Source organism: Jatropha curcas, chromosome 3 (genome assembly GCF_041381405.1).
Source record: "Jatropha curcas cultivar XTBG-Jc1 chromosome 3, XTBG_Jcur_1.0, whole genome shotgun sequence".
NCBI classification, from domain to species: Eukaryota; Viridiplantae; Streptophyta; class Magnoliopsida; order Malpighiales; family Euphorbiaceae; genus Jatropha; species Jatropha curcas.
Window position 1 is genome coordinate 9,941,230 of NC_143153.1, and position 11,981 is coordinate 9,953,210.

General features: G+C 41.3%; 1 non-coding gene across 1 annotated transcript; it reads left to right on the forward strand.

Moving 5' to 3' along the window:
- The first annotated feature begins 1,028 nt into the window (after window positions 1-1,028).
- On the forward strand, window positions 1,029-1,134 carry LOC149497524 (small nucleolar RNA R71). The gene has a single exon (XR_016320263.1). It is a non-coding gene; the product is annotated as a small nucleolar RNA R71 (small nucleolar RNA).
- The last annotated feature ends 10,847 nt before the right edge of the window (window positions 1,135-11,981 follow it).

Genomic DNA, 11,981 nt, shown 5'->3' on the forward strand with positions numbered 1-11,981 from the left:
CATTACCGTTTCTTGATCATCAATTCTTCGTTTCTTGCTCAAGATATCTTTTAGGAATTTAGCATAGCTAGGCATTTGTGCAAGAGCTTCAGCAAAAGGAATATTGATTTGAAGCTTCTTAAACACATCCAGGAACTTGAGGAAGCTCTTGTCATCTTGTGCTTTCTTTAATCTTTGTGGAAAGGGTACAGGGGGAACATATGGTTTTACCTTTTCTTTTTCCTCTAAGTCAATGATAGGCACCTTTGGCTGTTCTTTTTCTTCCTTTTCTTTCCTTGGTGGTTCATCTAATTGTTTGCCGCTCCTCAAGGTAATAGCCTGCACTTGTTCTTTTGGATTCTTTTCAGTATTGCTAGGTAACGTACCTTGAGGTCGAGATGCCATCATGTTTGCAAATTGCCCCAACTGAATTTCCAAATTCCTTATTGCGGCCTGCTGGATTTTATGGTTTTCTCTAGTTTCATTCATGAACTCCATGTGTGATTTGGAAAGAGCAGTGAGGAGGTCGTCATGAGATTTCTTTTCCGGATGATGGAAACCAGGTGGTGCATTCAAGGCATTGTTAGGATTACCATAGGATAGGTTAGGATGGTTCCTTAACCTGTTGTCATATGAATTTGAATAAGGGTAATTCTTTCTTCCTTGATTCATCACATAGTTCACTTGTTCCAAAGTTTGTGGATTTAAAGAGTCCATGACACATTCCCCAATTCCATGTTGTCCATTGCACCTATCACAAATTTGCATGACAGAATTTACAGGATTAGTAGTTAACATGTCCAATTTCCTTACCATGTTATCTACCTTGGCATTAAGTGCTGTAATAGCGTCTATTTCATAGACTCCTGCGGTTCTTCTTCTTTCGGTATTGTTTTGGTAATGGCTATTGCTTGCCATTTCCTCTATCAATTCATATGCTTCATCAATTCCTTTCTTTTCAAAGGATCCACCTGCAGCTGCATCTAAGGTAATTTTGATGTTAGGAGATAATGCATTATAGAAAGTTTGTACCTGTAACCACTTGGGCAAACTGTGATGGGGGCACTTTCTTAACAAGTCCTTGAATCTTTCCCAAGCTTCATACAAGCTCTCTTGATCATGATGAGCAAATGTCATTATCTCATTGCGCAACTTGGTGGTTTTGGAGGATGGAAAGAATTTAGCTAAGAATTTTTGAGCTAATTCATCCCATGTAGTAAAACTCCCAGCGGGACACGATTGTAACCAGGATCTTGCTTTATCCCTAAGAGTAAATGGAAAAAGTCTTAATTTGATTGCATCTTCAGAAACACCATTTTGTTTGAATGTGTCACAAATTTCCAAAAAATTGGTGATGTGAGCATTAGGATCTTCACTAGGTAGACCCCCATATTGGATCGAGGTAGAGAGCATTTGGATAATTGCTGGTTTAATCTCAAAGTTGTTAGCTTCTACCCTGGGTCTAGTAATACTTGAGGTTGTCCCATTCAAATTAGGTGTTGTATAATCTCTCAAGGTACGGACCGGATGTTGAAGTGGTGGTCCAACTATGTTTTCATTTATGTTTTCGTTTTCGTCGGCCATGTTTGCTTCTTGTTCGGGTTTTATTTCCCGTGTTTTTCTTGCAGCGTTATGCCTACGACAAGTTCGTTCAATTTCCGGATCAAAGACTAGAGGTTCAGTCCTTCTCGATCTTCTTTGCATAAAACACCTGGAATAATTCTTAGGAGAAAATTAAGTAAAAATAAAAAGAGTGTCTAAATTAACAATAGGGTAATTCGTATTGATATTGATATGCCAATCCCCGGCAACGGCGCCAAAAACTTGACAGCGTTTTTCGCAAGTGTACGAAATCGCAACAAGTAGTATAGAGTAAGAAAGTATCGTATCCACAGGGATTGTTTATCAATTACCAAAATTATGTTAACCTATTATTATTTAGACGACGATAAAGGAGATTCGCTGTAAGGTAAATAAAATTTAAAGTAAAAATAGAAGAGATCAAACACAAAATTTAAGTGAAAAGAAATCAGAGGATTAAGCTACTAGGGAATTTGATTTCACTTAATTCTATCCAGCTTATTCTATTAGTTCATTAATCAAATTTAATTGTTCAAGTAGGAGAAACAACCCTAAAGTCACTAACAAGCTCTCCCGATTTATTGTTAGCTATTCTAATCCAGTTCAATTACCTATCTTTAATAGTGAAATTAAACATAAATCAGATTATTAGGTTTTATGGTTGTTTTGTGAGTTCACAACTTAATAATTTATTAACTTATGAAAACCTCCCTTGAGTCAAACCATATAGCTTCCGCATCAAGTTATTATTCTCAAGTAATTATTATCTTTTTCATATCAATAACCCTTCTCCCGAATGTAATTATTGAAATAATTCAATCCAGGGGAAAATTTCTGCCTGGACGCCTTAAGCACAATAATAAGTTATAACAAGAACAAGGAAGAATAAATCTAATATTATAAACTGGAATCGAATTAAGTTACATCAATTCCCTAGTATAAGAATTTAGCTAGACATAGTAATTAAATTAAACTCAATCATACTTGAATCATTCATCATAATTAAAGACAATAAAGAAAGAAACAAGATGAAGGGTTTAGAATAAAAACTGTATCACAACTATGTTGATGGCTTCCTTGAATCTTGGCACAATTCTTTGATGCTTGAAATCTTGAGAGAAAGAAAGAATTATGTAAGGAAATTGCATAGAAAAACGAGATTTTTTGTTAGGAGAAGTTCCTCTCTTTATATAGAGTTCTTGAAGGCAAGTTTGACTCCTTTTAGGAAATAGAATCCTTGTTTAGTGCAAAATCCTTTATAGGAGATCATGACTGTTTAGGTTCTTGATTTCTTCTTGATTAGGACTCCTTTTTCTCCAAGAATAGGTCCAGGTCTTGTTTAGTGTGTTTAGGAAACTCCCCAAGGTCGGCCCATGTGAGAAGACACTTGATTTGCGCATTAAATTCTCGCTGGTTCCGCCTGCGCAGCACGGGCGTGCTTCTTGGCACGGGCTGGGTGTGCTTTAGTCTGGATGTCTTGCCAGTGAAGCACGGGGCGTGCTAGGTAGCACGGGCTAGCGAAACATTGAGGCACGGGCGTGCCATTTAGCACGGCAAGGGCGTGCTTTTCTCTGGAAGTCTGCCTAGAGTTGTCACGGGCGTGCTATGCTTGACACGCCCTGGTTCCATTATAGCACGGCCGTGCCTTTTGGCACACCCTGGCCGTGCTCTCTTCTGTCTCTCCTTTGGTTTCCTTGGCTTCTAGCACGGTTGTGCTTTTTAGCACGGCCTGGGCGTGCTAGAGGCTAAGTGCCTTGTATTATAAAGTTCTTTTCTGTGCCAAATTTCTGCAATTTTCTCTTAAATCAAGCGGATTAAAGATCAAGGAAGCTTTTGAACATAATTATACTAAAAGTGATTTAAAGTAATAAAAACTCACTCAAAATCTAATAAAAACTATATTAAAAACACTATAAAATTAACACTTATCACATCCAAATTTGAACCTAAAATATCTGCCATTGAAGAATCATGTGATCTTCGGACTTTGTCAGTTGCTGAGTGTGAATACTCAAATTTTGAGACTCGAAAAGCCGGTTTTCCCGGCCGCCGGCGACAGCGGCTGCAGTCGCCTGTGAATATTCAAATTTTTGAGGCTCAAAAGCCTGTTTTTTCCGACTGCGAACAGTCCGGCCGGACTGGAGGCCTTTCGGAAAGTTCACCGGAAATATGCCAATATGGTACTTGAAACGTCCGGAAAATTACGAGGATCTCGGAACTGGTCTCGGAATATTTTTTGGAGGTCCGGAACTCCCGGAAAAGCCCCCGGAATAAACCTGCCTGCCCCGGTGGCTCAGCCACCGGAGCCAGCCACCGAGCCGGCGGCCCATCCCGGCGGCTCAGCCACCGGGAAGGCCGCCGACCCGGCGGCCCAGCCGCCGAAAGACCGGCGCTTGGCTGCGGGAAGGCCGCCGAGTCGGCGGCCCAGCCGCCGAGCCGGCGGCCCATCCCGGCGGCCCAGCCGCCGGGCAGGCCGCCGACGAACCGACGGCCCGGCCGCCGGGCGGGCCGCCGAGACCCGGCGGCCCGACCGCTGAGACCCGGCGGCCCAGCCGGCGGCCCGGCCGCCGGGAGGGCCGCCGATCCGGCGGCTCAGCCGGCGGCCCGGCCGCCGAGACTTGGCGGCCCGGCCGCCGAGCGGGCCGCCGAGCCGGCGGTCCATCCGGCGACCCAGCCACCGGAAACAGTCCGTTTTGCGCCTATAAATACAGGCCTCGGGCCTCCTTTTTTCCTCACTCAGTCTGTGTTGACGGACGCTCCTTCTCCCTCTCGCTCCTTGCGAATTCTTTACTGCTTTTTTGCATTTTAATTTAGCTTTTATTGCTTTCTTTCTTTGTTAAGTGGTCATTAAAATTAAATTAATTAATTTCCCTTAACGAGGAGCTTAACCTGGAGTTAAGAAGTGGCCGTCGACTAAATCAGGTACGCAAAACTAAACTCTGTTTTTTTTAATTTTAGCATTTCATGCATGCTTCTTTTCTACTACTCCTCTTAAATTCTATAACTGCATAAATGCATTCATACCATTAACTAGGCAAATAAATTGCCTCAATTAAATAAATTTAAGCTAAATGCCCGGTTAATTAATGATCGTGGTATTAAAGTTTAAATTCGACAATATTGGCTAAAAGCCTTTAATAATCGCTTTTGGCAAACAAATTGCCTACAAGTGAGAATTAATTCTTTTTTCATAGCGACAAATCGCTTGAATCAAAGCTTTGGCAAAATGCCTTAAAACTAATCAATCTTTTGGCTTTAAAGCCTTAAATCAATTCATTTTGGCACAATTGCCTTAAATCAATCAATTCTGGCGACAATCGCCCAATCAACTTTTTGGCAACAATTGCCTAAATCAACTCTTTTCGGCTAAAAGCCTTAAATCAATTTTTGGCGTCAAACGCCCAATCAACTTTTGGCAAACAAATTGCCTAAATCAAACTTTTTGGCTAAAAGCCTCAAATCATCAATTTTGGCAATAAAATTGCCTTAATCATTTTGGCGACAATCGCCCAACAAAACACCTTTGGCACAAATGCCTTAATCATTTTGGCGACAAATCGCCTAACCAATCTTTTGGCTAAAAGCCTTAAAATCAATTATTTTGGCGACAAGCGCCTAAAATCAATCATTTTGGCAATCAAATTGCCTAAATCAATCTTTTTGGCTAAAAGCCTTAAATCTGTCAATTTTTGGCAATAAAATTGCCCAATCAACATTTTGGCAACAAATGCCTAAAACAATCAATTCTTTGGCAGAATGCCTAAACAAAAATGCACAAAGCATACACACACTCATGCATTAAGCATCCCATTCAAAGCCCTTCAAAGAAGGCCTATCGAACTACGTTGACTTTGATCTTCCATTCAAACGGAAGTACGTAGGCACGTTCGGGATTTCACCCCGAGTGGCAAGTCGAATTCATTCAAACATTTCATTTGGTCCAATTACTTCATCTTCCTTGCAAAGCAAACATTCATTCATTTTGGTTAGTTTAGCAGCATGACATAGTCTCGGGATCCATCTCGAGTTTGCATACCATGCCTTAGACATTGAGCTAATTAATCTAGTAACTAGGTTAATTAAAATTGGAGTCACTTAGGGTTTTTCCTAGTTTACCCTAAAACAATTAAACAAGGTGGCGACTCATACATTCACGTGCATTTCTTCCTTTAGTCACATGCATTCACATGCCTATGGCATTTTGGGGAGGGGTCCACAGTTTGGCGACTTCACTGGGGATGCTATGTAATCTTTTTGCATAATAGTGGACTACAAGTGTTGAATAAACTAACCTGCCCTTCTTTAGGGCATTACTTTACTATGCTTTGTTTTGCAGGGTACCTTGACATAAATCGAGTGTTCTTTCTTTAAGAATACTCGATGAGAGGAAATTTAAACTTAAGTGACAAATTTGATTAAGACATTTAAATTTGTTAATTTATTTGCACGATCGAGAATCCTTTTCTCCATTGCATAAAAAATGAATTTCTTCTCTTTCTGTTCAAACTTCTGAGTCTGGATAGCAAGTAGCGCTGATCGGCAGGTCTCTTTGATTATGTCGACGGACAGCCAAAGCGTCCTCCCTGTTACCGCAAACCATCCCTAATCCTTTTGGGGGTGGCCCATGAGTATGCGTACCGTTGGACCCACGCGAAACTCTTTGTTTCACATGTGGTTAGGTATATCCTTACTCAAGGTTCAAGGGTCCCCTTATAAGCCAATTCTCTATTTGTGTCATAGCCTATAGAACCTATCCTTTAGGACTGTATGCACCCAATGATACGAATCATATCATTAAACAAAGTATGACGTGATGTTGTGCGCATTCATGACATATCATCTCATTAAAAAAAGAACATTTAATTTCAAAAGCTGGAAAATCACATTTTTGGGCCCTGAGACCTGAAAAATTACATTTTGGCCCCTAAGGCCCAAGAAAAAATTTTTCTTTGAGAACTTAGGGCCATTCGAAAAGTCGAGGTGTCCTAGCATACCAACATTACCTACCCTACCACATAGGGTCAGACCGTCCCATCTCACAGGGTCAAGTCATTCTTCCCTATATCAACACCACCCAACATTGTTTGGTCATACCACCCCACATCATAAGGGTCAAGTCCAAATACCTTACCCATACATTACCCCACCTCACACTATCTCACATACCCTATGAAAATACCTTATATAGGATTAGTCTAATCGTTTTGACTATGTCCTTTCACAGGTAACCCCCGTTCAAGTACCAGTCACGTCTACAGTACTATCACCGACCTCACCAGCTTCACCAGCTTCACCAGCTGCACCAGTTTTACCTACAACTCCTACAACCCTACCTGCACCAATGGCATCACTCACTGACATCCAAAATCTCATTGAACAACTGGAGGCCAGGATGGAGGCCAGAATGAATGAGGCATTGGCTGCCCAAAGGACTGCCCTGATAGCTGAACTAGGTAATGGTAATGGAAATGGGGCTTCGGCCGGGGGAAGCGGACCTACTACCTCTAATCAGGGTCCTGCTGCTGAACCGACAAACCCTGCCCTTAACCTGGATGACATGCCCTCCAGAACTGCTTCTGAGCTGGAAGCTCAGAAAATGAGAGAGAAGCTGGAATTGTTGGAAAGATCTATCACTGCTCTCAAAACCCACAAGGAAGTATTGGACATGGACTCCTTGTCCTTGTTCCCCGAAGCAAGATTACCTACAAAATTCAAGATGCCTAACATGGACAAGTTTGATGGAACCACTTGTCCCAAAACTCATCTGAAAATGTATGTAGGTGCCCTAAACCCGTTTGGCCTGAACAGCGAGCTCCTTGCTCAGTTGTTTCAGCAATCTTTGACTGGTGCTGCATTAAGATGGTTTGTTAGCTTGGATCGTTCCAAAATGAAGAATTGGGAGGACATATGCAATGCTTTCAACACGCAGTACCATTATAATATTGAAGTGGATGTTACCCGGAGGGAGCTAGAAACCACTAAACAAAAGAACAATGAGCCTTTCTCCTCGTTCCTTTCGAGGTGGAGAGCCAAAGCCGCTCAAATGATCAACCGACCCTCTGAACAGGAACAAGTTGACATAATAATCAAGAATTTACTGCCAGTCTACCAGTCACAGCTTCAAACACAGTACTTGCCTACGTTCCAATCGCTTATTGTGACTGCAACTAAGGTGGAAGACTTAATCCAGTTGGGTCAACTCAAAGAAGACTCATACCAGAAGCAGAATCATGCTGGGTCCAGTGAGACAAATGAAATAGCCAGTATAATCCCCATGAATCCTTTACGTATTGGGAATTTGGGAAACAATCAGCCAAGGAGGCAATATACTGATCTCGGCATGCCAATCCTTTTGGTGTTCCAAGAAGCAGTAAAAGCAAATTTACTGAAGCCCTTAGAAGCAAGGCCATTACCAAACCCCCTGCCCCGGAATTTCAAAACCAATGAATACTGTGAGTACCATCAAGGACATGGGCATAAGACCGAATCATGCTGGACTTTGAAAAACCGTCTACAAGACCTAGTTGACAATGGGTCCATCATCCCCAAGAGCAAGCTGAACATCAACCAATCCCTTGCCTAACCATGGGATTAATGCAAAAAAAAAATTTGCTGAACAAGAATCGTTCGATCCTTTCAAACTTTTTCTTAGAATTGAATGAAGTTTGTGTCTGAGAAGGTTGAGATCAAGCCTCCAAAAGAACAAAGGTATTGTTCAAGACCAACAACAACATGTCTGATCGATTGAAGCATCGAGAAGAACAAAGTCACTACAGTCAATCCAATCCTAGTCCATCACAACCCACCTAGAGTCTATCTTTTAGGGTCTAGTTTCTTTTTTCTTTTCATTTTCATTTCCATTCAAGTATTCATTTGTAAATCTAAGTGTCTTTTGTACACAAATTTTGTCTTATCAATAAAAAGGGATCAGTTTACGTTCCAATCATATTTATACTCTTTCCCTATCCTTGCCTGTGAAAGCAAAAGAAAAAAAAAATCGAAAAAAAATAATAAAAAAAATTGAAAAAAAAAAATGACAAAAAGATAATAAAAATTGGCAAAGAAAAATGCATTCATCCTTTCATTTGCTCTGCATCAATCAAAGCTGGGGGCATCCTAAGAAGCACCATCAAAGGGGAAGCAAAGGGTACGCAAGACTTCAAAACAGTACCGAGGCAAAGCCGATTGAAGGGGTTAGGGCCAGAATGGTTTCTCCAAAAACCCAGGAATGAAAGATGCTCCGACAGAGAGGTGTTTGAATTTCGAGCTTAAAAGCGACAGAATAAAAGAAGTTATATTTGGAATTGGGTTGGGTCTGCACGAAGTCGCAATGCTATCCATACACTACTCAAGTCATCTCAGAATCCAGTTGCCTCGAAATTCTTTATGGAGAGGCTGCTTCTAAGCAGGCATAGGGAAAAACGGGACAAAAGGAACCCCTGGTCAAAAGGAAGAAAACAAGCAAAAGAAAAAAATGGGTCAAAGAGGAACTCCTGCACAAAAGAAAGAAATCAAGGACAAAGCTACAGGAAATCGAGTTATCAAAAATGGGTCAATTGCAAGCTCTCCGTTAAATTCAAGCCCATCAAGGGTAGATGACAAATCATTTCAGCCATAAGGACAAAGACCAAGCAGCTACTCACACTTTGAAAAAGCAAGTTAAAAGAAGCAGTCATTTTCACGAATTGGATGACAACAAACACCTTGAAAATCAAGCGCCAAGCATGGCACAAGTACAAGTGTCCTTATAAACAAGGATCATTTCTCAAAGCAAGGAAAAGGAAGAGTCTCCTCAAAATTCCTTATGGAGAGGAGAACCATTGAGGAAATAAGTTTCAAATTCAGAGGAAGATAAAGTTCAAGAAAAGGAATCAAATTAACCTCAAGAATTCAAACATGGCGAAGCCACAAACTCAAAGCATAAAAGCTTCTTCAACACTCAAGCCACTCAAGTTACCACCACAATGTGGGTATTCAAAACTCTTTGTGATGAATACAAGTCATATTTCAGTCAACCAGTGGTAAGACCACTACAACAACAAAGTCAGATCCGCTTAGGGTCATCACTATCATACGAGCTCGGGTCAATAAGTTGATTCAACATCATCAAAATCGGGAATGAATCCCATAGAGACATCCAGTCGGGAATGAATCCCGTAAAGACATCAAGCCGGGAAGGAATCCTGCGAAGAACTTAAGTCAGAAATGAATTCTGCATTAACATCGAGTCGGGAAGGAATCCCGCAAAGACATCAAGCCGGGAAGGAATCCCGCGAAGAAATCAAGTCAGAAATGAATTCTGCATCAACATCAAGTCGGGAAGGAATCCCGCAAAGACATACGATCGGGAAGGAATCCCCCAAAGACATCAAGCCGGGAAGAAATCCCGCGAAGAAATCAAATCGGAAATGAATTCCACAATCAGCATTAAGGCAAAATTGAATTTTCCCCCAACAGCAAGTCGGAAATAAATTCCGCACCAAGCCGGAAAGGAATTCCGCACTAACATCAAGTCGGAGATGAATTCCGCACCAGCCGAGCACGAAGTTCGCATCCTGGAAGGAACTACGAAAGACCTGATTCTCCCCATCCCCCGAAGAGTTCTTGGAGATACGTAGGCAACCACAAAGGCGCGGTCACAAACATAAGTTTGCATCATAAATAGCATTTTCTCTTTGCCAATATAAAAAATAAAAAATAAAAAAAAAAGAGAAGAAAAGAAAAATAAAAGCTAGAGTTGAAAACCCGAAAGGGCGGCTTCAGGCAAGAATTGAGCCCGCTAGGCTGAAAACCCGAAAGGGCGGTCTAGGCAAAAGTTAGGGCAAAGAGCCTGCTAGAGTCGAAAACCCGAAAGGGCGGCTACTAGGCAAAAGTTAAGGCCAAAAAAAAAAAAAAAAAAAAAAAAAAAAAAAAAAAAAAGGTGCTTTCAAAGGTCTCCTTGGGAGTATATAAATCATTTTTTCCAGGAATCACTGAGTTCCTTCGAGTCAAAATTCACTACAAGAAAACTTTGGGTCTCTAAATCGAGTCTCTAAAATCAAGTCTCCATCACCAGTGGTCATTCCACAACGGGCCATAAAAATCGAGTCATTCTCAAAAGTCCGTTTTGAAAGCGTCACTCTTTGAGTCATTCCTCGAAGAAAGAGGGAGAGAGAAAAATGTCAAAACAATCCCTAAAAAAGTGTCAAACATAATCATTGAGAGGTAATTCTTTAATACCTCGTCTCCACTCGGACCATCGTTTCTTCGATCCTTTCAGACGAGCGATGTCATCCACATTGTCCGTTTCCTCGAGTCATATAAGTAACCTTGTTCTCTTTGATTCCTCGATCGAAAGGACAAATACAACACCAATGTTTTGAAGTATTCCATGGTCAGCACCATTCTGGGGGCAAGAAGTGATAAGAACCTTCACCATTCTCCCATCACAGAAGTAATCACAAAATTTTAGTCTTTCATTAAGAAGAAATTCTGTTTCAGCTAATAAAGGCATCAATTCCCTCAAGCAGGGGGCAAAATCCTCCAAGTCGAATTCAGGGGCAAGTGTTATAAAAAAAAAAAAACATACACAACCCAGGGTGGAACCCAACCATCGTCAATCTCTTTTACCCAAACCCAGGGTAGAACCCGGTTAATGGTTAACTTTCTTACATAAAACCTAGGGTGAAACCCTAACCAATAACCAACCCTTTTTCATCCAAAACCAAGCCATTTGATCATTTCGACTTTAGGTGGACCCTTGGTTCTCAAAGAAAAATAAAACAAATCTCTTTTCAAACCCTCATTAAGAGGCAAAACATCTCTTCAAGCCCTCACTAAGAGGCAAAACATCTTTTCAAGTCCTCGAAGAGGCAAAATCTCTTTTCAAGCCCTCACTAAGAGGCAAAATCTCTTTTCAAGCCCTCTAAGAGGCAAAATCTCTTTTCAAGTCCTCTAAGAGGCAAAATCTCTTTTCAAGCCCTCATTAAGAGGCAAAACTTCTTTTTAAGCCCTCATTAAGAGGCAAAAACATCTTTAAGTTACCAACATAAATCCATGCATTTGATCATTTCATTTTCAAAAAAAAAAAAAAAACCACGGCGGGGTTTCCTCCGCTGCCCATCCTCAAAATTTGGTCTTCAGACAACCACCGACACCCATAAATCATTTTTATGGTTGCCGGTGGGGGGCAACTATGAATACTCAAATTTTGAGACTCGAAAAGCCGGTTTTCCCGGCCGCCGGCGACAGCGGCTGCAGTCGCCTGTGAATATTCAAATTTTTGAGGCTCAAAAGCCTGTTTTTTCCGACTGCGAACAGTCCGGCCGGACTGGAGGCCTTTCGGAAAGTTCACCGGAAATATGCCAATATGGTACTTGAAACGTCCGGAAAATTACGAGGATCTCGGAACTGGTCTCGGAATATTTTTTGGAGGTCCGGAA